A 22,390-nucleotide genomic window follows, 5' to 3' on the forward strand; every position below is an offset into this window, starting at 1 on the left:
GGGCGCCTCTGATGGCTGCCTAGGTAGGCTCTCCTGCCAAAGTAAATTCCGTGTCTGTGCAAACTTTCATGGCCAATAAACATCAATTCAATTCAATAATTTGTACATTTGCTCCGACTTCTCGGTAACCTAGGTAAATAAACACTTAACGACGTCTAAACACAAAACCATTGCGCCACCTACTCTTCTGGCGGTGAATTGTTTTCAGCACCCACAGCCTACGGAGAACCATAAACGCAGTCTATCCGTGCGTATCCGTGCGTATCAGTGCGTATCCGTGCGTATGTGCGCCCGCCCATCCGTAAACGGAGACGCAGAAGCATAATTCGGCTCCTGGCATTCTCTAATCCCTGCTCTCCTCTCTCTGTCCCCCCCACACATTCCCTGTGGTGTAGGGGGTTTGAGCTGTCAGGACCTGCTTGGTCGTCGGTCTGCCAACGCTGGACCAGGTCGTCACCCGGAATCCAGTCTCCATGACGGCCAACAGCGAGTTTCCCGGTCCCATCCAACGTCTTGAAAGCCGAACAATGGATTTTGGTGTTTCAAAACCCATTGACACTGTATGACTATGTTTAGCTTGTGTTCTGCTCCTCTCTCCTACCAACCGTCTCTGGAGGAAGGGATCCCTCTCTGAATTGCTCCTCCCAAGGTTTCTTCAATTTTTTCTCCTGTTGGGAGTTTTTCTGGGAGTTTTTCCTTGTCTTCCTTGAAGTTTTAGGTTGGTTGAGGGGCAGTTCTATGGGCGCATGTGAAGCCCTCTGTGACATGCTTGCGTGTAAAAAGGGTTATACAAATTGTAGCAACCCAGGGGACTTGAAGGCCCGATACACCATAAAATAGGACTCAGACACGGGGTTAACATAAATGGGTTTTACTAAGGGTTTCAGGGTAAGGGTAGTGGGACAAACTTCAAATTAGGGGAAGTTTCCGGGGTCTGGGGTCCCCAGAACCTTGGAGTGCGGTTCTGGGGGGGTCAAAGCAGAGGGAAAGGTTAATGGCAACGCTCATCCAGGGTTGTCTCTCTCATTCTCTGTCCCCCCTGCGGCCTTGGGCTGGCTCCCCTTTAAGCCCTCGCCTGATTGCCGAATGGGCTCCAGGTGTGACCAGTGCCATGTGCCCAGTGGCTGCAGCACCTCGACTGGCAGGTAGACTCCCTCTATCACCTCCCCCAATCGAAGTCAATGGACCCGCCTTCGGGGCCGGATTGGCTGTTCTGACTCCCCTGGTTTGCTACAAAATACATTTGATTTGATTTAGTGCAATATTGCTGATGCAACTAGTAGCTGAAAGAGCAACAAGTCGCTGAAAGTCAGTGTGTAAAGTGACTAGTGAGAAGTGTCGACAGTGTATCAATGTCCATATCAATGTTGATTCAAATGCCTGTTGGCCCTTGTTATAAGTGATCAGTGTTAGGGGTGGCACAATTCAGCTAATGCTCACATGCTAATCCTTGATTGTCTGAAAATGCAGTTCAAAGTGTTGTCTATATCTGCAATGCTATGGTATTATCAAGCCACATGGAACAAAGACCATGAAATCTACCTCCTGTGGGAAGTGTATGTGAGCAGAAAGTAAGGTTATCAGAGTCATTTCACTTGAACAAATGAACCCCAAATAGTCCAGATCCATGGGCTGTCGTTGAGAGGCCTGCTCCAATCTCGACTGCAGTCGGTTGAGAAGATGACTTCCCATTTGAAAAAGTTGTAAAGAAAATACATTTATTTAATTATACCATGAAAAATGTCTGTATAATAGCCTAGCCTACATCCTCTGCAATTCATAAACTCTTAAAAGCTCTCTGTAAGCATTGCCACCACCAGTGTTTCGCTACATTTACAGTAAAGTCAATTGCAACAAGAATATTTTGAAAGGCCGCAATATATCAGACAAACACACATAAATCCGAATCCAATCCAAGCTCAAAAAGGCTACGCTTTTGAGCCCACAAACTCCACTAGGATCGTTTATTTAATGATCGCATAGAGTAGCCCACGTTACCTTATTTTCTAAATTGTGACCACTTACAACTATTCCGAATGGAAACTGAAACTAGTCAACCTTCAGCGAGCCTACTTTTTTCTTCCCATTTTAGTAGGCTAAGTGTTGACATTAGCAGTGACCACATAATCCAAATATGGAACTTAAGAAACTCTGGAATGCACGCAAAGGTGTCTTACATGTATGTAGCTAACTATAAAACTTTATTGGCATGTTCCGTGATGTAATTAACCCACCTTTGTCACTGATGCGTTCGCCTCTGGCTCTTCCATGTTGACTGACCAGACCAGATTTTCCATGATATCTCCTGAAAAAAACATCAAGGCACATATACGATGATGTCAACCCCTATGTTTTGATGGTCAAGGATTGCAATGATACCATAGACAACATCATTGAATGCTTTGTGGCATTCATGGTAGTAGGGCTGTCCCCACTTGGTCGACTAGTCAATTTTCTGGTCGATATGGGAGTTGAAAAGATTGAAAAGATACTAAATACCATCGGCATTCGGTTACAATAGGACTGGTGATACGAGTCTTATTATTAGTAGGCTATTAGCGGCTGAATCTGCAATGTCCAGCAGCCATTGAGTCAGATTGCGAAAATGTTTGTACGTTTTTTTTTTTTTTTTACATTTACATTTTGTCATTTAGCAGACGCTCTTACCCAGAGCGACTTACAGTAAGTACAGGGACATTCCCCCCGAGGCAAGTAGGGTGAAGTGCCTTGCCCAAGGACACAACGTCATTTGGCACAGCGGGGAATCCATCCGGCAACCTTCTGATTACTATCCCAACTCCCTCACCGCTCAGCCATCTGACTCCTTTGCGTTTCAAAGTTTGATTAGTCGATTTTCAGACGTTTTAGTCGAGTTTTGGTCGACCAAATAAAATCTTAGTCGGGGACAGCCCTACATGGTAGCCATTTTGCCTTCCTCCATAACCGAATTCTGTATTTTGCGTCAGATCTCTTCAGCCAAACACAATGAATGAAAAGTGGTAATGTCTACCCCCATGTTTTGTTGGTCAAGGATTACAATGATACCATACACAACACCATAAACTACATAAATCTAAATATAAGTCTAATTGTGATATACTGTGGAATGGAAATCATAATATTAATAGACCGATTTTTCTAAGGGATTTGAGGTGACATTTTATTTGAAGAAAGAATATTTGAAAACAGAATTTGGATTTTCTACCTGTTTTTCTTGTTACTCCAAATTGGAATAACACAAATTGATGTACTGTCTCTAAGTGAGATTGTCTCTTTAAGATCAGATTTTGTTGGTGGCAACTGTTGCTGAGCAGAACATATCTGAGGTAAGGTACATATTTTGTCAAATTATTATTTATCTCAATGTCCAAGACTTAAGGGTATTAAAGCATACCCTCTATATGTGAAAATATGTAATTTAAGGGTGTAATCTTATTGACAGATAATCAATTGCTGAGTTAATTAGACAGCTGATTGATTACTAGCATTAGCTGAACATGCTAATGTTTTTAACATGACATGAAGATTGAAAATGGTCACTGTAGCCAGTGTGTTGTGACTCATTTGTTCTGCACTCTTTGTTGCACTCTTCACCAGCACCAGCTAAGTGGCAAACCAACTGGAGTAAATGTTGTTTATGTCAAAAGGAGACACAAGAAGTTCTCAAAGCCCCGCCAACACGATATTCATCTGATCAGGATGGCTACTGCATGATTTCAATGAATATCCCCCTCTTTTATGAGACCAATTACCTGCCAATCATGTTCGATCCTGCACGGCTGGATGAGGGTGGTGGGATAGATGGAACATTGAGACGGAATAAGGCCATGTATCATCAGAGCTGCCAACTCCTTTTCAACAACACAAAGCTTGACCGGGCCAAAAAAAGGAGAGCACAGAACAGTAATCAAGGTGATTGCCAAAAAAAGATGCGCAGAGCTCATGAAGGTCAGAAGTCTATCTTAGCTTGCTTTCTCTGTAATACAGAAGCTCCAGCATCAGTGCTTAGACAAGTAATGACGATGCAACTTAACCAGAGACTAAATGAATGTGCCAAAGCACTTAATGATGGAAAACTTCAGGCAGCACCGAGTGGTGGAGATGCCATTGCCCAAGAGCTGAAATACCACGTCACGTTTGACTAATCTCTACAATAGAGAAAGAGCATCCCTCAGAACCATCAAGAGACGAGCACGTGAACAGAATGCGTACCCACATGCATTTTCTGAGCTGGTCATTTATATAGTGGAGACCAAATCTTGCTCCGAGGATCTGTCTGTCTTCCGGCTTGCAGATATAGTTAACCTGTATCAGCAACGGCTCGAACAGCTCTGGGTGTGGAAAAACCTGTAAATGCCACCAGACTTAAAGACCGATTGCTGGCCGAAGTACCGGAGTTGGAGGCTCATAAGCAAGGAATAAATGTACTCCTCGCCTTCAAAAGTGATGTCGAACAGCTCTATCCCAAGCCTGTGAGTATGATGATGCCATGATCCTTGGCAATGCAGCTAAGATCTTAAGAACACAGATGCTCAATCATAAGGCAAGTTTTGATGGGATATTCCATGAGGGTTGCATTGAAGAGGCAGTTCCATCCAGTCTCCTTCAGTTTGTAGGCATGATTGAACATGGTGCTGACATCAAATCACAGCTGTCATTTGGTGCATCAAAGACCGACCTTGCTATTGCCCAACTCCTGCAGTACAACTGCTATGCAAGGTATTGGGAAGGGGCATCAAAACATAGGCACTTGAAAGCCCACGAGAGTCTGTTTCCTATTTACATGGGGATGTCTGTCTATGCGAATACCAGGAAAAAGGCTTGCACAAACATTGACACCAAATGTGCTTATAGTGACCAAAGAGGAGCAGGCTGTCGGCGATCAGTCCATCAACCTAGATTAAGTCAACTCATGCCCACATGAGGAAGTGGACACCAGGAGCAGGTTGCACCAACAGGATTTAGGACCAGTCTTAAGCTAAGACTGGCGTGAATCAACGCTCTATGTCTAAAATGATGTTGCGCCTGTTGCACCAAGCTGACTTAAGCTGCTCTCTCTCTAATGCTGGGGACACACTACAGGATAATCGGGCTGATTTCATCCCTTCCGACAATCCTAGGTAACGTCCCGATTATCTTGATGGTTCTACAGATTATTTTATCAGATGTTCCCTTGGTGTGAGGTGTGTCAAGAGTGACCGAATCTGCTCGGAAGGACGTCGGAGGCAAATATTCAACATGTTGAATATTTGCGATCAGATATCCTGATGTGTGGGGAACTCCGAGGACAAACCCTGAGTTTATCACGTGAAACGAAACACACTTGCACTGCCTTGCACAACGTCATGTGGAACGGCCGGGAATCGAACTGGTAACCTTCAGATTACTAGTCCGATGCTCTAACCGCTCAGCCACCTGACTGCCACATATTTGTGGCAACAGCAAGCCCTTTTCTTTTTTCCGTGAATTTTCTGTGAAAATCATTCCAAACACTATCATCGCAATTTCTTCCTGCATATAGTCCGCCATGCTTATTCTTAAATCTCGACAGATTTTGCGAGATATCTTGTGTTAACAGACGGGACACTGTTTGTGTGTGGTGTACACTGTAGGAGCAAAATGGCTAAATCTAGGATTTTTTTTCCTTATGTTTGTGGTCTCACACAGTTTGAAAATCTTATAACGTAAAAAAAAATTGTGTAGTGTGCACTGACATTAGTCAGTGTTTCTCAAGCTTTTTCAGACCAAGGGCCACTTGGCCAACAAATTTAAACTCGCGGACCATCTAACTAAATAGTAGGCTATATCCCCAGAACAACAGGCCTCCAGACCTGGGGCCATACAATTGTTAGCGGCACATGATTTTCTAAGGATAATGTAGGCTATTCCGCTAATTATAATTTCCGCTAAAAAAAAGTTTGGAGACCCGAGTGTTACTCAAACACTGAGCTAGACGTTGTAAATATTATAGCTCAAACCTAGGACATATGGGTTTGAAGTGATGCAGATAGGGATTTCCGCACAAAATGTTTGGCCATTATTTGAGCGCAAAATAGTTTTGGGAGATTTATGTAAAATAAACAGCCGTTTTATAATAATTTACTTGTGGCCGTCGCGGACCACTACGGGGGAAGTGGCGACCACCATTGGTCGGCAGACCACACTTTGAGAACGACTGCTATAGACAACGAGCCTCTCATTGTCAATGTTGATGACCGTGTGCTAGTGAGATATGGCACTCTCGAAATGCCAGCTGTAGTTGTACAGGGGGAAGGGCCTGGGCTTGCTGTTAGATACTTTGACGGTGTAACTAGTACTGGTGCCAGTTCAGGATTGCATGCCGCACAAGATGCGCACTTACACTGGTAAGAACACATTTTGATAGCATATGGACACAGTTTGCGTGCTGGTTGGGCATTTTTCCGGGGGGTACTTTTATTAGATTTTGAGGATTTGTCCGGGGGGTACTTAAATTCTGGGGGGTACTTTTATTCGGGAGGTAAAAGTATGGGGATTTATCGAAAGTTGCTTCCACGAACCAAAAAGAGGGGCGTTTTTTTCAATCTTAGCCTGAAAATTAGCTTGCTAAACCGCTTAGCGAGCCACGACATATACCCCCCAGGAGTCACGTGGCTTCTTCAACCGTTCTTTAACACCATTCACCAAGTGTGTCGCCATATTCTGAAATTAGCAAAAGACACTGTATACCAGGGGCGTACCCAAAAACGAAAATATCTATATAAAACGAAAAACTATGCACCGGGTGCACATCTCAGGGTAAATAAGTAAAAAAAAATCTGAAAAGATGCCTATCCATTTTTTTCTAGGCCTACCCAAACATATTTTTCTGGCTACGCCCCTGCTGTATACTTGAACATATAGATTTTTGGAGAACCACCAAGCATCAAACTGATCGATCTTGAGAAATATGTTGAATATTTTACTCTGCTCAATAAAATAAATATTACACCTGCCCTGTGACCAAAAGAGACACTTTCAGTGCAGGTGAAGCAAGACTGACTTCAGTATGTCTAGCAACACTGGAGGGTGAAGTGAACATGCATCAAAATGGGGTAACATACTTTAATAAAAATAAGACAACAAACCTTTCATGTCCTTTCATCTTGCTCTTTCCTATTTACAAGTCTTGGCTGCATATATCTCTTCCCTGACTTCTATTTCGCTTGATGGAAATTTGAGCCCTCAATGGCGCCTTACAGGCAGCGCTGCATGCAAGGCACTATCTTAATCCTAACCCCCTAAACCTGACTTCTGCCCTGAGACCAGAGGAGAAAGTTGGCTCCCTGCCCTGAGAACAGAAAAATACGACTTCTGCCCTGAGATCAGGAGGGATTCACCTGTCCTCAGACAACTTCTGCCCTGAGACCAGAGAAGACAGTTGACTCCCTGCTCTGAGAACAAAAAAATACGACTTCTGCCCTGAGACCAGGAGAGATTCACCTGCCCTCAGACAACCTGCCCTGAGACCAGAGGAGACAGTTGACTCCCTGCCCTGAGAACAGAAAAATTCAACTTTTGCCCTGAGCCCAAGAGAGATTCACCTGCCCTCAGACAAAAGTGCGGGAAACGATAGTCTTTGCCCTGGGACCAGATGAGACTTAACAGCCGTGAAGAAAAGCCACATTTATCAATTAGACTACACTGCCCTAAATAGCCATTGTTTTTTGAAAACGAGTACAGTAAAGCTTAATGCAATGTACATTAACAAGCTTTCTAGCTCACCTGATTAGCTTGACTAGCTGGCTTAGCTAGCGCTTATGGTTAACATGTATGGGCACACAATGTTGATAGCACTAGCAGGTAAAAAAAATCACACATAGCTGCACCATTTTCGAGAAAATTACTCACGTTTTAGTTTTTACATACTTAAGGTCCAGTGGCGGCTGGTGAAAATTCTAGGTGGGGCTGTGAAATATTCAGTCAATTCGGTAACCATCCTAATACAATTGAACACAAACTGCATGATACGAGTTCTCTGAGAAATAGTAATTATGTAATTAATGCACACACCTATAGGCAAATGTCCACATTTGTGGACTATAAATATCATTACACTCAGTTCAGAAATATTGAAAACCACGGACATCTGGGCACTTGAGCCACTCTGCCTGGTATTATTAGGAAACAAAACACAACTATTACTGTAAAACTAAATATTAAGGATCTATAAATGAATTTAACACAATCAATTATCTTTGATAGAACGTGCCTGTTCTTATCCACTTCTTCGTTGTTTCTCCTCACCTCAATCCGGTGACCTTCGTCCAGTTGCATAGCGATTGTCTCTGCCTAGCATTGGTATCTTGATTGTATTCTCCATGTGTGCCTTTGTGCACTTGTTTTGTTTTCTCAGATAAATGTTTATGTCCTTAACATCCACGCTGTATCTGTTCCGAATGTTATAAAAAGCAAGTAAGGGAAGCAAAATAAGGCATTGACATGACTGCATCCAGCTAGCCAAGCCTTTCTGTTGTAGCTTAGAAATCGTGGGAGAAACCTCTGTGTATGATTTACCTTTACCCTTTTCGCTCGCCTGTTGTGTAATTTTGATGTCAGGTTGGGCCAAACTCTTTTATTTTTATTTTATCCACTAAAATTCTCCTCTCGAAAGGATTTTGGAGAGGATATCTGACAGAATTTGAGAAATGAGAACGTCTGAAGTCCGGTCCGGAGTCATTCATTTTCAATAACGTTAAGTAGGCCCTACAGTCAAACCTACAAGGCAAAATCATTTCGATACTTAACTCTGCTTGGGGCGCTAATTCCAGCGCCCTTTAGGCATCATTTTTGAGGACGCTGATTGGCTAAATATGTGTTTCTTGTTAGCAACGGTCAGCAATTCACCTATCGCCAGCAGGTTGGTAGGCGTTTTGAGGGCGCTTTTTTCTAGCGCCCCAGATGTCGAGCATGAAGTACATTTATCCCAAAACAGAATTTTATTATATATATACACAACACTTTATTGTGTATTTTTAACGCAGTCATGCTTAAAATGAGTAGTTATTGTTTAGAAAATATATTACACGAAAAACTAAAATCTAAAACACTTTTCACCAGGGAGGGCGCCCTCTATTGACCAGCCGCCACTGTTAAGGTCTGCAAAAAATTGGGTGGCTCTGAATTATCAAAAAAAAAGATGCAAAAAACGCAGAAAATCTAACCCGATCCGGAATTTTTTTTGTAAGGACAAAAGTTTCGGAGGCAAGTGTGTAAGCATGATTGACATAACGTGAGGTATTTATTTTTTAACGTGAGCCAATTTTGGACACGAATTTCGGACTTCGTACAAAGACCTTTACATTGAAATTATAACCAGTTCCTCTTGATTGCGCGTAACTTATGGCACGTTGTTGAGAAAAAAGATTGAAAATGGTGGCCCGCCTCTGCAATTCTCTCCTCTCTTGCAATTGGTTGTCAGATTAAACAAATCACAAACGTTTCTGCCCACAGGACAACTTTGAGCAAAGAAAATTCCCTCGATATGATGAACTAAAGCAGACCAAAAGGATTTAGTATACATACAATTGCAAAACAAATGAATGATTGTTTCATTCTCGGTATCACAATAAACACATTTAGGATCAAGGATCAAAATTTAAATCTATTTAAAAGGTGTTTCACTGGATGTATCGTGTGCAGGGTTTCTAAATAAAGGTGAAATAAAAAATAAATACAAAAAATGTACACCCGCCAACCCGCCAAATGCGGGTTAAATTCAATGTTAATAAAAACTCACTTGCCAGTTTGGCCGGTGATGCATGAGGCATTTATCCCCTGGCAGTACTTCCTGCGTTTCCAATGAACACCAGTGAATGTCTAATATGGGGAGAACTCCCACTCACGGGAAACTTCCGGGTTCTGAACTTGTTGCAGTTCCACTCTAGTTCTATATGAGGGCGCTAACGGTCGAGTGCAGAATGAATGGAGGTCTATGGAGCTATACCCCTCAAAATCCACTTTTCTCAGGATATAATTGTTTGTCTAGTAATTTGAATTCTGAATTTGAAAGGGGAGCCAAAAAAAATACACACCGCTGGGGGATAGATTTTTTTAAAGTCGCGTTTCTGTTCTCAAAATCCTTTTTAAATGTCATTGACGTCATACACATTGCACGGCCCGAGATACTGCTTGACGGCAAGCTCTGTTTACTGTCACTTTTCACTCGAGGCATCGACAACACAGCTGACAGAGGAGGCTCTCCCTGTCAATACACATGCTAGGAAGAGTTTTAGTTTGCTAATGTTGTTAGCAAACCAAATGTTGCTATGCTCTGATATTCTGGTTCTGCTTCGGATGCCATCAAACAGGATCTCTGGTCATAGTCAGTCCTTTTCTAACCAATCAGCATTCGTTAGTAGAATGCTAGCGTGTTATGGGCAACAACGACTTACCCTGTAAGAAATCGAAAGGACACAAGTAGTCGTTCATTCAACTTTCGAAGTGTAATCCATGTTGAACATGCTAAAACTACAATCAAATCTGAGATTTCTCAACGACAATCAGGTGAAAGAGACAAATGTAGCCGTTTAGCTCCATAGACTCCCATTCATTTTGCATTCGACCACAATCACTCCCAGTGGAACTGCAACAATATTTCGGTACAATGGGGCTTAATAGGGAGTGGCAGGCTCTCCTTAAACAGGCTCTGTGAACACTGTGCCGTAATGCTACGTGATAACCTTTTAAACGCCCATTGGCTGCGCGCAGTTTGAAGTGAAACCTGTGCGAGAATCCATGGAAACGAACGGAGCATCCACCAGAAAACACAAGGAATAATAGGAGTTGATAAGAGCTAGTGCTAACTAGAGTAGTAGAGGAAAGTAAATAAGTTAACTAAATGCGGCGGTGGTTAGAACAAACTAATGGGGGCGAGAAGAGGAAAGAGGCAGGGGATGAGGATATTGAAAGCACTAGCTCTAGAGAAACAAAGAAAATAACATTTAATGCCAAATGGCTGATGGGTTGGGAATGGCTTGTTTAACAATTAAAATGTTGTCATGTTTTGTAAGGATTGCCTCATTTATGCAAAAACAAAACAAACTATTTTGTGGTGGGAACAAATAAAGTTGAGGCAGTAAAAGACCACGAGACGCCCGAAGTCATCAGGAGAGCCTCAAGAGTTGTAGTTCTCTAAGGTCACTGTTGTAGTTTGTGTAAAACTGTGCAGACTTGGGTCCATGCACTTACAATATCGATCATTATTGATATAAATATAGGTGCTCCTGTCTCGATCAAAATACAGCTTTTACATGGCATGATGCAAGTAATCAGATACGCTGACTAGATGTTGCATGATCTTGTCAACTAGGCTATACAGCACTTCATACATTTTCCCAGTAACATTCGCTAGGTTATGGCCACTACACATTTACTGTATGGCTAGCGAGTGACTGCCAACCAGCATTTTAACGTTGAATGTCAATCGTGTGCCGGGTGAACTAGACTAGCTAGACTACTGTAGTAGGCTATGCAGCTAGCCCAGAAGAAAGTTAGAGCTACGACTACGTAGCTAGCTAATGTGACAAGACTGAATTTAACACACCAGGGACACAGACAACCTCGGCAACCCTGCGTCAGGAATATATTTTTTTTAACGTCACTTTAATCTTACAAAGGCGTTTAAAACAAGACTGGGTGTGTAGATACGTATAATATACGTTTCTCCTACATCTTGAGACCTAGAAAATGTTTACCATGACCAACAGTTGCCACGCTACAAGAAACCAATCCGATTGGCCAACGCTAGCGTTTTCACGCTCCTCATGTACATAAAGTTTAGAAAATCCAACTTTCAACGCTCCGCTCGCCTTGCCACAATGCCCTACGTGAGCGTCAACGCCTGGTTTCATTGAAAATGAATTGTAAGCCGACATCCCGCTCCGCCCGCTCCGCCCGCTCCGCCCGCTCCGCCCGCTCCGCCCGCTCCGCCCGCTCCGCCCGCTCCGCCCGCTCCGCCCGCTCCGCCCGCTCCGCCCGCAGTATGAACGCACCGTAAGGATTAAAACTGCCAAGACAGATCGTATTGAAGAGAGCCTTTGCTGGGAAAAGCCTTGCTTTTCTCCCCAAATACAGACAATTCATCAAATGCCCTACCAGAGAAGAGAACACTTTGGATCACTGCTACTCTACTATCAGTAAAGCATACCATGCGGTTCCCCGAGCAATACTGGGTCACTCAGACCACACCATGGTCCACCTGACCTGATTCCTGCATACAGGCAGAAGCTTAAGCGCTGTAAGCCTGCTGTGAGGACATGTAAACAGTGGACCAGTGAGGCTATGGAGGAACTGCGGGCGTGCTTGGACTGTACTGACTGTGACATGTTCATGACTGCTACCAATAGTCTGGATGAGCTCACGGAGGCTGTGACATCATACATCAGCTTCTGTGAGGACTGCTGTATACCAACACGCACCAGGGTGAGCTACAACAACGACAAACCCTGGTTTACAGCTAAACTCAAAAGGCTGAGGCTGGACAAAGAGGCCGCGTTTAGGAGTGGGGACAGGGACAGATTTAAGGAGTTGAAGAACAGGTTTAGCAAAGCGGTGAGAGAGGCTAAACGATTGTACTCGCAGAGACTAGAACATAAATTCTCTGCTAACGACTCTGCTTCTGTCTGGAGAAGCCTCAGGCAGATCACCAACTTCAAGTCCAGAGCCCCCCACTCCACTAACGACTCCCGTCTGGCCAACAACCTGAATGAGATCAACTGTAGATTTGAAAGACAATTGGACAGTCCTGAACAACCCCTTTCCACCCGTGAGGCCTCCCCCCTCCACCGTCTACAGTGACGACCCTCTCCATTCAGGAGAGAGAAGTGAACAAACTGTTCAAGAGACAGAACCCCCGCAAAGCAGCTGGGCCGGACTCTGTCTCTCCAGCCACCCTCAAGAACTGCGCTGACCAGCTGTCTCCGGTGTTTACCTACCTCTTCAACACCTCCCTGGAGACATGCCATGTGCCAGCCTGTCTCAAGTCCTCCACCATCATCCCTGTGCCCAAAAAGCCCAGGCCAACTGGACATAATGACTACAGACCCGTCGCACTGACCTCTGTGGTAATGAAGTCTTTTGAGCGCCTGGTGCTGGCACACCTTCAATCCATCACAGACCCTCTACTAGACCCCTGCAGTTTGCCTACAGAGCCAACAGATCTGTGGACGATGCAATATCACTAGTCCCTCACAGAAATGTATGCCTGTACCGTATGTGTCGAATATAAAATGTAACTTATTATAGGCCTATTACTTGTGAAAACCAGTATAACTCCTCACTAATTACTCAAGCGTTACATTGTCATCCTGCAGTAACTACTTGTGATGTGGACCATTATTTTAAAGTGACAAACATGTTAACACCTCACTGACATGTCACCTCACAAGATCTACAACATAAAACAACTGCCGTGATTGGGTAATATTTTTTTTTATTATATGCACTGGAAGATTTCCATGAAATCATAAAAGCAAATCCTACATAATGCAAAAATGCACATGGGCATGCAAGAATAAAGCATTTTGTAAAATATGTCTGAATTAAACATTCTTTGTTTTGCACAATGATGAAACCTAGCATTTAAACAAAAAATCTGTATTTTGGAATGAAACATTCAACACACTCAACAAAATGTGATGATAAACTGAGTCAAACATAATTAGAAATTTATTGTTTGGAGGATAACCCCTTGAGATGCAGCATCTCGTTTTCGAGGGGGTCCTCAAGACACAAGACAAATACATGCACATTCAAACTCGCTCAAGTTCCCCCACTCCCAGACCTCACCCACCCCACCGACTCTTTATTGAATACATATTGTAATATTGAGAGGTATATATACACATATACATACATACACATATACATACATATATATGCACACATATACACAAACCTTCACCCGTACACACGTACAATATTTATACATAAAAAAAAAAATTACAAAAATAAAGAAAAGTCCAGTCAAACATGAGCAAAACATTTACAGCGATAATTTGCTTGTAAGTGATTATAAAGGGATATTTTGAAGGAGTGCAAAGAAGTGATAGATCTTAGAGACCCTGGTAGGCTATTCCAGTCTGAGGGGGCTTTAAATTTAAAGGCACGCCTGCCACTCTCTTTTGAGATGTTTGGTACAGTAAAGAAGGGGTATTCGGTGTGTCTCAATCTGTACATAGGTCTATATGGAATTAAATATTCCTTCAGGTAAAGAGGATAGTCAGAGTAGATACATTTGAATATAATCTGGTACCAGTGAAACTGTCTTCTGGCTTTTGGTGATAATAAATTCAGTGTGTTATACATAATACAATGGTGAGTAGTGAACGGACATCTCAACACAAATCTGCACATACTATTGAAAACAACATTTAGTGCTTTTAGATTAGATTCTGATGTGTTTTGATAGACAACATCTACATAGTCTAATATAGGAAATATTAGCTGTGTCACAATTCTTAACCTAATCAGTTGAGTGAAACAGTTAATAGAATGATACAATATTGGTAAATTACAATTTATTTTATTGACTACTAAATGAATGTGACGCCTAAAGGAGAGTTGTGAGTCAAGTACAAGGCCCAAATATTTGAGTTCATCAACTTTAACTAGCGGAGTATCATCTGAGAATTTGAGTAAGAGATTGTTGTCTTGATTCAATGTAGCTGATCTGGTGGGAAACAGCATACTATATGATTTTTTCTTATTGAGTAGTAGGTGGTTGGAATGGAACCAAAGTTGGATGGCATTAAAGTTAGATTGCAGTGTGGATTGAATCCTAGAAATCGACGAGTTAGATGCATAGATCACCGTGTCATCTGCATATAGATGAATAAGACAGTCAGAGCACATTTGAGGAAGATCATTGATAAATATAGAAAATAAAAGAGGCCCTAAGGAAGAGCCTTGAGGGACACCTTTTTCCATTATTAAGGATTCTGATAAATAACCCTGAAAAGAGACTCGCTGACGTCTAGAATGGAGATAAGAGTTAAACCAAAAAAGAGATTGTTTAGAGAGGCCTATCGCATGTAGTTTGTCAAGAAGCATATAGTGATCAACCATATCGAAGGCCTTAGTGAGATCTATAAATATTGCGCCAGTCGACATGTTATTGCCTAAGGAGGATGAAACATCATTGGTGAATTTTAGAAGAGCAGTAGTTGTAGAAAACTTAGGTCTGAAACCAGATTGATTAGGTGACAGAATGGAGAAATCATTAATATATTTAAATAGTTGATTAAATATTAGTTTTTCAAACACTTTTGCTATACTACTTATGATGGAAATGGGTCTGTAGTTGTTAAGGTCAAGTGCATCGCCACCCTTGTGTATTGGTGTTACTCTGGCAGACTTCCACATTGATGGAACCACACAGGTGGATAACGATAAGTTAAATAAGTCCGATAAAGGAAATGCCAGTACATGAGAGGCGAGCTTGATAAACTTGATCTCCAGACCATCAGGATCAGTACCATTACCTGCTTTTAGATCAGAGATTGCCTGTTGGACGTCAATAGGATTCATTGAAGCGAATGAGAAGGAGCTGCTTAACTCATCTATCGGATTAGAGTAAGAGAGGTTGAACGATTGTGAACTACAAATAGTGGAGAAGTGTTGGTTAAAAGCATTGGCAACCGCAGAAGGATCACTAATAATGTCATTGTGAACTTTGACTTTTGTGGCAATGCTTTTAGTGTTGAGTAAAGAATTGAGACTTTTCCAGAACTTCTTAGGACTTCTGAAGTTATTAGACAGAGAATCTTTATAATAGTTTGATTTGGCGTTTCTTGTTTTAGTTGTACACATATTTCTTAATTGTTTATATGCAGCCCAGTCTGTTGAGTCCTTTGACAGGCGGTACTTTTCCCATGCCTTATCTCTTTGTTTAAAAAGATGTATTAGATCAGCATCAATCCAAGGTAAGTGTCTGCCCTTAACCCTTACTGATATCCAAGGGGCATGTTTGTCAATAACTTTAAGAACTTCAGTGTAAAGAAAATGCCAAGCATCTTCAACAAAAGGTATAAGTTGAAGCCTATTCCAATTTATATTTACTATATCTTGAATGAAAAACTCAGTGTTAAGATGCTTACTCTGCCTTACCCTGATTACCTTGGGTGGTAAGCGAGGCAATCTAATTTTCCATACACAGAAAACCATAGAATGATCGCTAAAGCAATCGGGTAGTACACCAGATTCAGTGATTCTTTCAGAGTGGGTGACCAAAATCCAATCTAATAAAGATTTAGATCTGTGGTCAACCCGAGTAGGTTCTCGGATAAGTTGAGTCAGGTTTAGGGTCTCAAAAAAATGTCTGTCGTTTAGAGATGAACGGTCTAACCAGTTGATGTTAAAGTCACCCAGTATAATCATCTCATTTGAGTTATCCACGGATTTGATAGTAGTGCCTATGGAGTTTATTGACTCTGAGGGGGAGTTTGGAGGTCGGTAAATATTCCCTATGATCAGCTGTTTATTTGCGTGAAAACAAATTTTAACAAAAAGGCATTCAAAATGCACAGGGTTTTCCTTCGGGATTACAAGTTCGGAAAATAAATTTGAGGAGACATAAGTGGCTACTCCTCCACCACGAGCACCCCTGTCAGCTCTATACACAACATAGCCATCCAGTTTGATTTCATCATCTGATATTTTTGTATTCAGCCAAGTCTCAGATAGTGTGATAACACTGGGTTTATTATAGACAAGCCAGGCTCTTAAAAGATCAATTTTATGTGGCAAGCTTCTTATGTTCAGGTGAATGACAAATAAGCCTTTACCCATATATACTATTCAGGGACATAGGAGAAAAGGTGGACGGGGGATGAGGGGTATAGTGAGGGAGAGAGAGCAACATACACGCAGACACACACACATACCCACGCACACACATACACAAATCACAAACTGGCTAGGCCAAAGCATTACAGAATGCAGATTCCATCTGCTAAATTTCTCACTGAAATAACATGAAGTGAGGGACTATTATTACATATTTTTCATACTGGAAATAATAATTTAGGTCAAGTTAAATCCAAGCCTTTAATAGTATGAAATAAAAGGAAATACTATTGGCCAATATCATTCTAGTCAGAAAGAAAAAGCTCAATAGCTAGGTAGGTTAGCAGGCATACTTAGGTTTACCATATATCAACCATAGGACCTTAAAGAAGAACACAGGAGAATGGCCAAAATGTATCTAAGTGGCCTGAGAAACAGGTAGCCAAAGCTACTCAGTAAATAACAGAGTTCACTTCAATAAATTCATATATAAGCCTTTCATTGCCACAAATAATATTTAACAAATTGAATCTTATACCTCAATTAAATGAGACGAAGTAAGTCATTTTGGGGAATGAGTCTCAAGATCCTGAATGAAAGACTCTGCATCTCCAGGGCTTTTGAACAGGACTGCTTTGCCCGCTGCAATGATCCTCAGTGAGGCCGGATAGAGAAGAGAATATTCCATATTCCGTTCGCGGAGCTTTTTCTTGATGTTGTCAAACTGCCGACGTTTGATGACCAAGCTAGCGCTGAAGTCAGGAAAGATGTGGACGCGGTTGCCTTTGTACATTAGTTCCTTTTTCTCACGTGAGAGACGTAGTATTTGTTGTTTATCTTGGAGGCTGAGGAGTTTTACCAGGATTGGCCTTGGCCCAGGTTTAATAATGGCTAAATAAGTAAAAAGAAAGTACATGGCTGACCCTAACCCAAATCAACGTATAGGTCTATTCACTACTCAGGAGTCTTGCATTGGCCACTACTGCGAAATATAACAGCAACGCAATTCCAAAGGAATAAAAATGATGAAGGAAGAAAGAACAAATGGCAGGACTGTAAAATAACTGGCTAGATAACCTAATTCAGAGAATAGAAACATGGCCCAAAACGCTAGCTACAGTTGTTGATAGCTGTAAAGCCAGGCTATAGCTGTTGGCTAGCTTGTAAAAAGTCCCTCATACATTGTATAGTATTGCAATCAAAATCCACACAAATTCTACAATTCGAAATTTGCACAAATTCTACCATTCGAAATTCTAGTGAAATTCACCTAGTCGTTGTTGTAGTATGTTAGCCAAAAACTGGATATTTGCACAAATTCTACCATTCGAAATTCTAGTGAAATTCACCTAGTCGTTGTTGTAGTATGTTAGCCAAAAACTGGATATTTACCATCCATAAAAATATCCCATTGTCAAATGATTTTGCGCTCCTAACTCACTCATTGACGTTGGACCATAGGTTTAGGGAAAACATGACATGGATTCAGGACAAATAGGTTTCGGTAAGCCAAGTCGACTGGATTTGGAAAATGGACCGGCCGTGATTTGATATTTTCTGAGCTGCAGAAAGACCTAATTGCAGACACATCGAAATTGCCCGCATAATCATACAGTATGATCAAATATTGGGGAGGACGTGTCCCATAATCATACAGTATGATCAAATATTGGGGGGGACGTTTTGCAGAGGTGCACACTCATAATAATTTCAATGAGGGGAAAGGCGGATATCGCGCGCCATAACACCAACAGCATAACGGTTATCCAAATAACAAAGAAGTGTACAACACTGGCGTTACAGCGTTAGTATTCACACACACACTTGATGCCATCTACCTTTACATTAGCAACAGTAACTCAGCTGTTAGCTGCAGAGCTAATGTTACAGCCACATTCTAAGGGTAGCAAGCTAGGTAACCATATACAGTAAAGCAACAAAATGATATAGCGTTAGCTTACTTGTCCAAGGTTTGTAGCTTGACCAAGGAGAGTTAGTAATGATCCCAAATTTAATTTCAGCAAGGCCAGCTTTGTATTGGCTCAAGTTGAGGAAACAGTAGTGGCTGAAATGTTTGGCGCAGATATACAAAACTTGGGGAAGTTGTGTCGGCGCATTTCCAGCGAAAATAAAATGTTGATACTGGTTGTGCAGAGGCCTGGATGAAGGAACTTAAAAAAATACTTTTGTTTTGATTTGTACATCCAAACACTGAGCAACTGTTATGGTTCGTTCATTTGCTAGCCATGATGTCTCTCCAGGAAAATGTTTAATCGCACTTGCCTTTGCACGATCGTAGCTCAGTTTTTCATGGGCGGGCCATATTATCTGGGCGGGCAAAGCAGAGATAAGGGCGGTAGCCTGGCTCCTTGGGACGTCAGAAGGAGGAGATTTTCAAACAGAGCAATTGAGCCTTCATTTTTCTTAAAGGCGGAGAAGAACACCCAGGGCTTGGTTTACACCTATGGAAAAGTCTAGCCACTGGGGGACCAAAGGCAGGCTAGGGGAACTCATATTAATGTTAAATAACCTCCTAAAGTGAAGTTTTCATGTCATGTGACCTTTAATCTTACCTAAAAAATGTCAGATGTGTCATGCGTGGAGCATCGTGTTGGTGAACATTTTCTGAGAAGTGTTAAAACACCAGTTGTTACTGCATCAAACAAAAGCATATAGACCAATTTTTTGTTTGAAAACATTCGGGATGCTTGCGCAAAGTGGTGGCAGAATCCCGGGAAAGGATAGCATTTATAACGGCAAAAGGACCACACGGATCATACAACTAGTTAGATTTAAATAGACCAAAAAAGTCGAGGAGGTCAACCTTTAAGAGAGAAAGCGATTCCCCATTGATCTGTCGCATCAGAATTTTGATTTGGATCTCGAATGTCTTGAATGTCTCGAATAAAAAAAAAATCGGACCAGCTGGCTGAATTGAAACAACCTGGCTGAAAAAGGCAGAATTCCCATATCTCTTGAAAGCTGCCCTGCTCGACATTTTAGATGTAGAATGGACTGTAAAACTGTAAAATTATGAACTTTGTAACATGACGTGAAGACATTGCTGCCGCCTGACTATGCCGTCTACCGGGCGACATTCTCACTCAAATTGAGAGGCAGTGAAAACCGAAACTGTACTGTACTGTAGCTAGTGGTACGTGCCAGTGGAGCGAGTGGTACGTGACAGTGGCTAGTGGTACATGCCAGTGAAGCGAGTGGTACGTGACAGTGGCTAGTGGTACATGCCAGTGAAGCGAGTGGTACGTGACAGTGGCTAGTGGTATGTGCCAGTGCCTCTACTGGCACTTAGTGGTTTGTGCCAGTGGAGCTAGTGGTATTGCATTGGGTGTCTTGCAGCTTTTATTTACTATCATGTAGCCTAACTGCCCCGCGGCCATTTTAGAATAGGAGAACAGACTATAAACTTTTATTTTTTTAAATATGTGTGGCGGCCTGCGGAAACCTGTGGATGTTGCAGCCGCTCATTGTAGGCTATAAGCCATAAAAGATCGAAAATCGTTTTCTGTCAAAATTTAGATTTTTGATGTTTTGTATAGTTAACACCCTAAACTTCATTGTAATGTACAAAAAGTATACGATTACTCATGAAAAACTGTTAATTTCAAGGGTTTTTGGACATGTCAGCTAGCAAGATTTTCAAGCCATGTCAAATCAAATGCTTAGTTTGCCTGTTCTTTTGAGTGCTGCAGCAGCCCATAACATCTGATCAATGAAACAACTTGCTGAGAAGTTATTCATGCAGCCTATACTTAAACTGACATTTACATTCACAATGTCATTACGAACAAAAGGATATTCTCCCATTTCACTCTTTGACACAGGTCGATTTAATGATGTAACTTCAGTTGTGATAAAGATATCTGAGTGATTTAATCCAATATATCCAAATATCCAAGGGAGTTTGTAGTTTCCAATATGTATAATACCCAGAAAGTACTTTTGCAATCATAGGGTGTCATTTATTGACATGGTTCTTCATACGAAAATAATGAACTATTATTAACAACTATATTTTCTCAGAGTATCGAAATGCAAATGGCCAGGTTTCACAGATTCGTTAAGAAGCTATTAACGCTAAGAGCTTCTTAGGAACGTTCTAAGACCATTTTCATTATTTTCGTATGAAGAACCATGTCAATAAATGACCATATGTAGGTTACCTATATTGACTTCAGGTATTACAATTACTTATATACGCCACTAAGAGGCGCTGATAACAACACTACGATGTGCATTAGAGTCGTAGGAGAGTCTACAACAGTGGCTCATGTGCACGCTTAAATTCAGTTAGTCTGAGTAAAATAATTTGTTACTAATTCATTACGTGTGTACAAGTCTGCTTTACATTACAGTCACACCATTATACTATATGCAATATAATTGTAATACATGTAATTGTAATATTGTGATGTCTTTCTTTCGGATTATCGCTGCCAACAGAGGAAGTGGGTGGACCACGACCTACCTAGCATTGCGCACGCCTACGGCCAAGCCCCCGGCCCCTCCAATGGGTGACCAGTCTTTCCGAACTGCTTCTCCAATGGACAATCAACGCCAATGAAGGACAAGCGCCTTAAAAAGGGCATGTTGGCACAGCAGAGGGAGCGGACATTGGTGGTATGACGAAGCTGTGCGAACAGCGTGACAAGACTGGTTAAGTTGCTATCCCGGTTTTTATTGATTCTTTTTAGACTACGTATTGTTTGTCTGTTGTATTTGCAGGTGTACGGTGAGGGCCCTGACCAGATAGGTTGTATGTATGTCCAGCTATATTCAGACTAGAAGGATTAATTGCCGTGGGACCTCACTGCCATTTTTAGTGTGTGTGCTCCCTCATTGCATATTGATGGTTTGTGTACTTGCAGTGCCTGTTTTGCAGTAGTGTTGTTAGCTGGGCTATAGGCATCCTATTTTATCAGTGGCACCAGTCTTTGAATACCATAAATTGACGAGTCTTTTTGATAAACTTGTGAGGTCTGCCAGTTGTTCACTGAAGCCCCATTCCAGATCCTCAGTTTAGTATAACTAGAAATAAAGCGAACCGTTACATAATGTCTAAATTGAGGACTTTGTATGGTGGTGAGCTTGTAGCGAGACATCAAAAGTATGGTTTGGAGTCTGTTAGCACAAACAGTTTAACTTATTTTTTTTGAATAAAAGTTTATAGCCTGTTCTCCTATTCTAAAATGGCAGTTACACGACAGTAAACAAAAGCTGCAAGACACCCAATGCAACTGCCACGAGACCCTTGCGTACCGCCATCAACAGAACAGTAACTGTCATGTACCAGTGGAAGCACTGTCACGTACCACTAGCTACTGTCATGTACCAGCGGAGGCACTGGCACATACCACTAGGTGCCAGCAGAGGCACTGGCATGTACCACTAGCTACTGTCACGTACCAGTGGAGGCACTGGCACGTACCACTAGCCACTGTCACGTGCCAGTGGAGGCACTGGCATGTACCACTAGTTACTAGGTGGGTTCGACATGACCCGACTTCATGCGGCGCTGCAGCCGGCTGCAGGCAGCTGACTTGAAACAGTGAATTCTGGTTAGACTTTT

This window comes from Hypomesus transpacificus, unplaced genomic scaffold, assembly GCF_021917145.1.
Source record: "Hypomesus transpacificus isolate Combined female unplaced genomic scaffold, fHypTra1 scaffold_55, whole genome shotgun sequence".
Classification (NCBI taxonomy): domain Eukaryota; kingdom Metazoa; phylum Chordata; class Actinopteri; order Osmeriformes; family Osmeridae; genus Hypomesus; species Hypomesus transpacificus.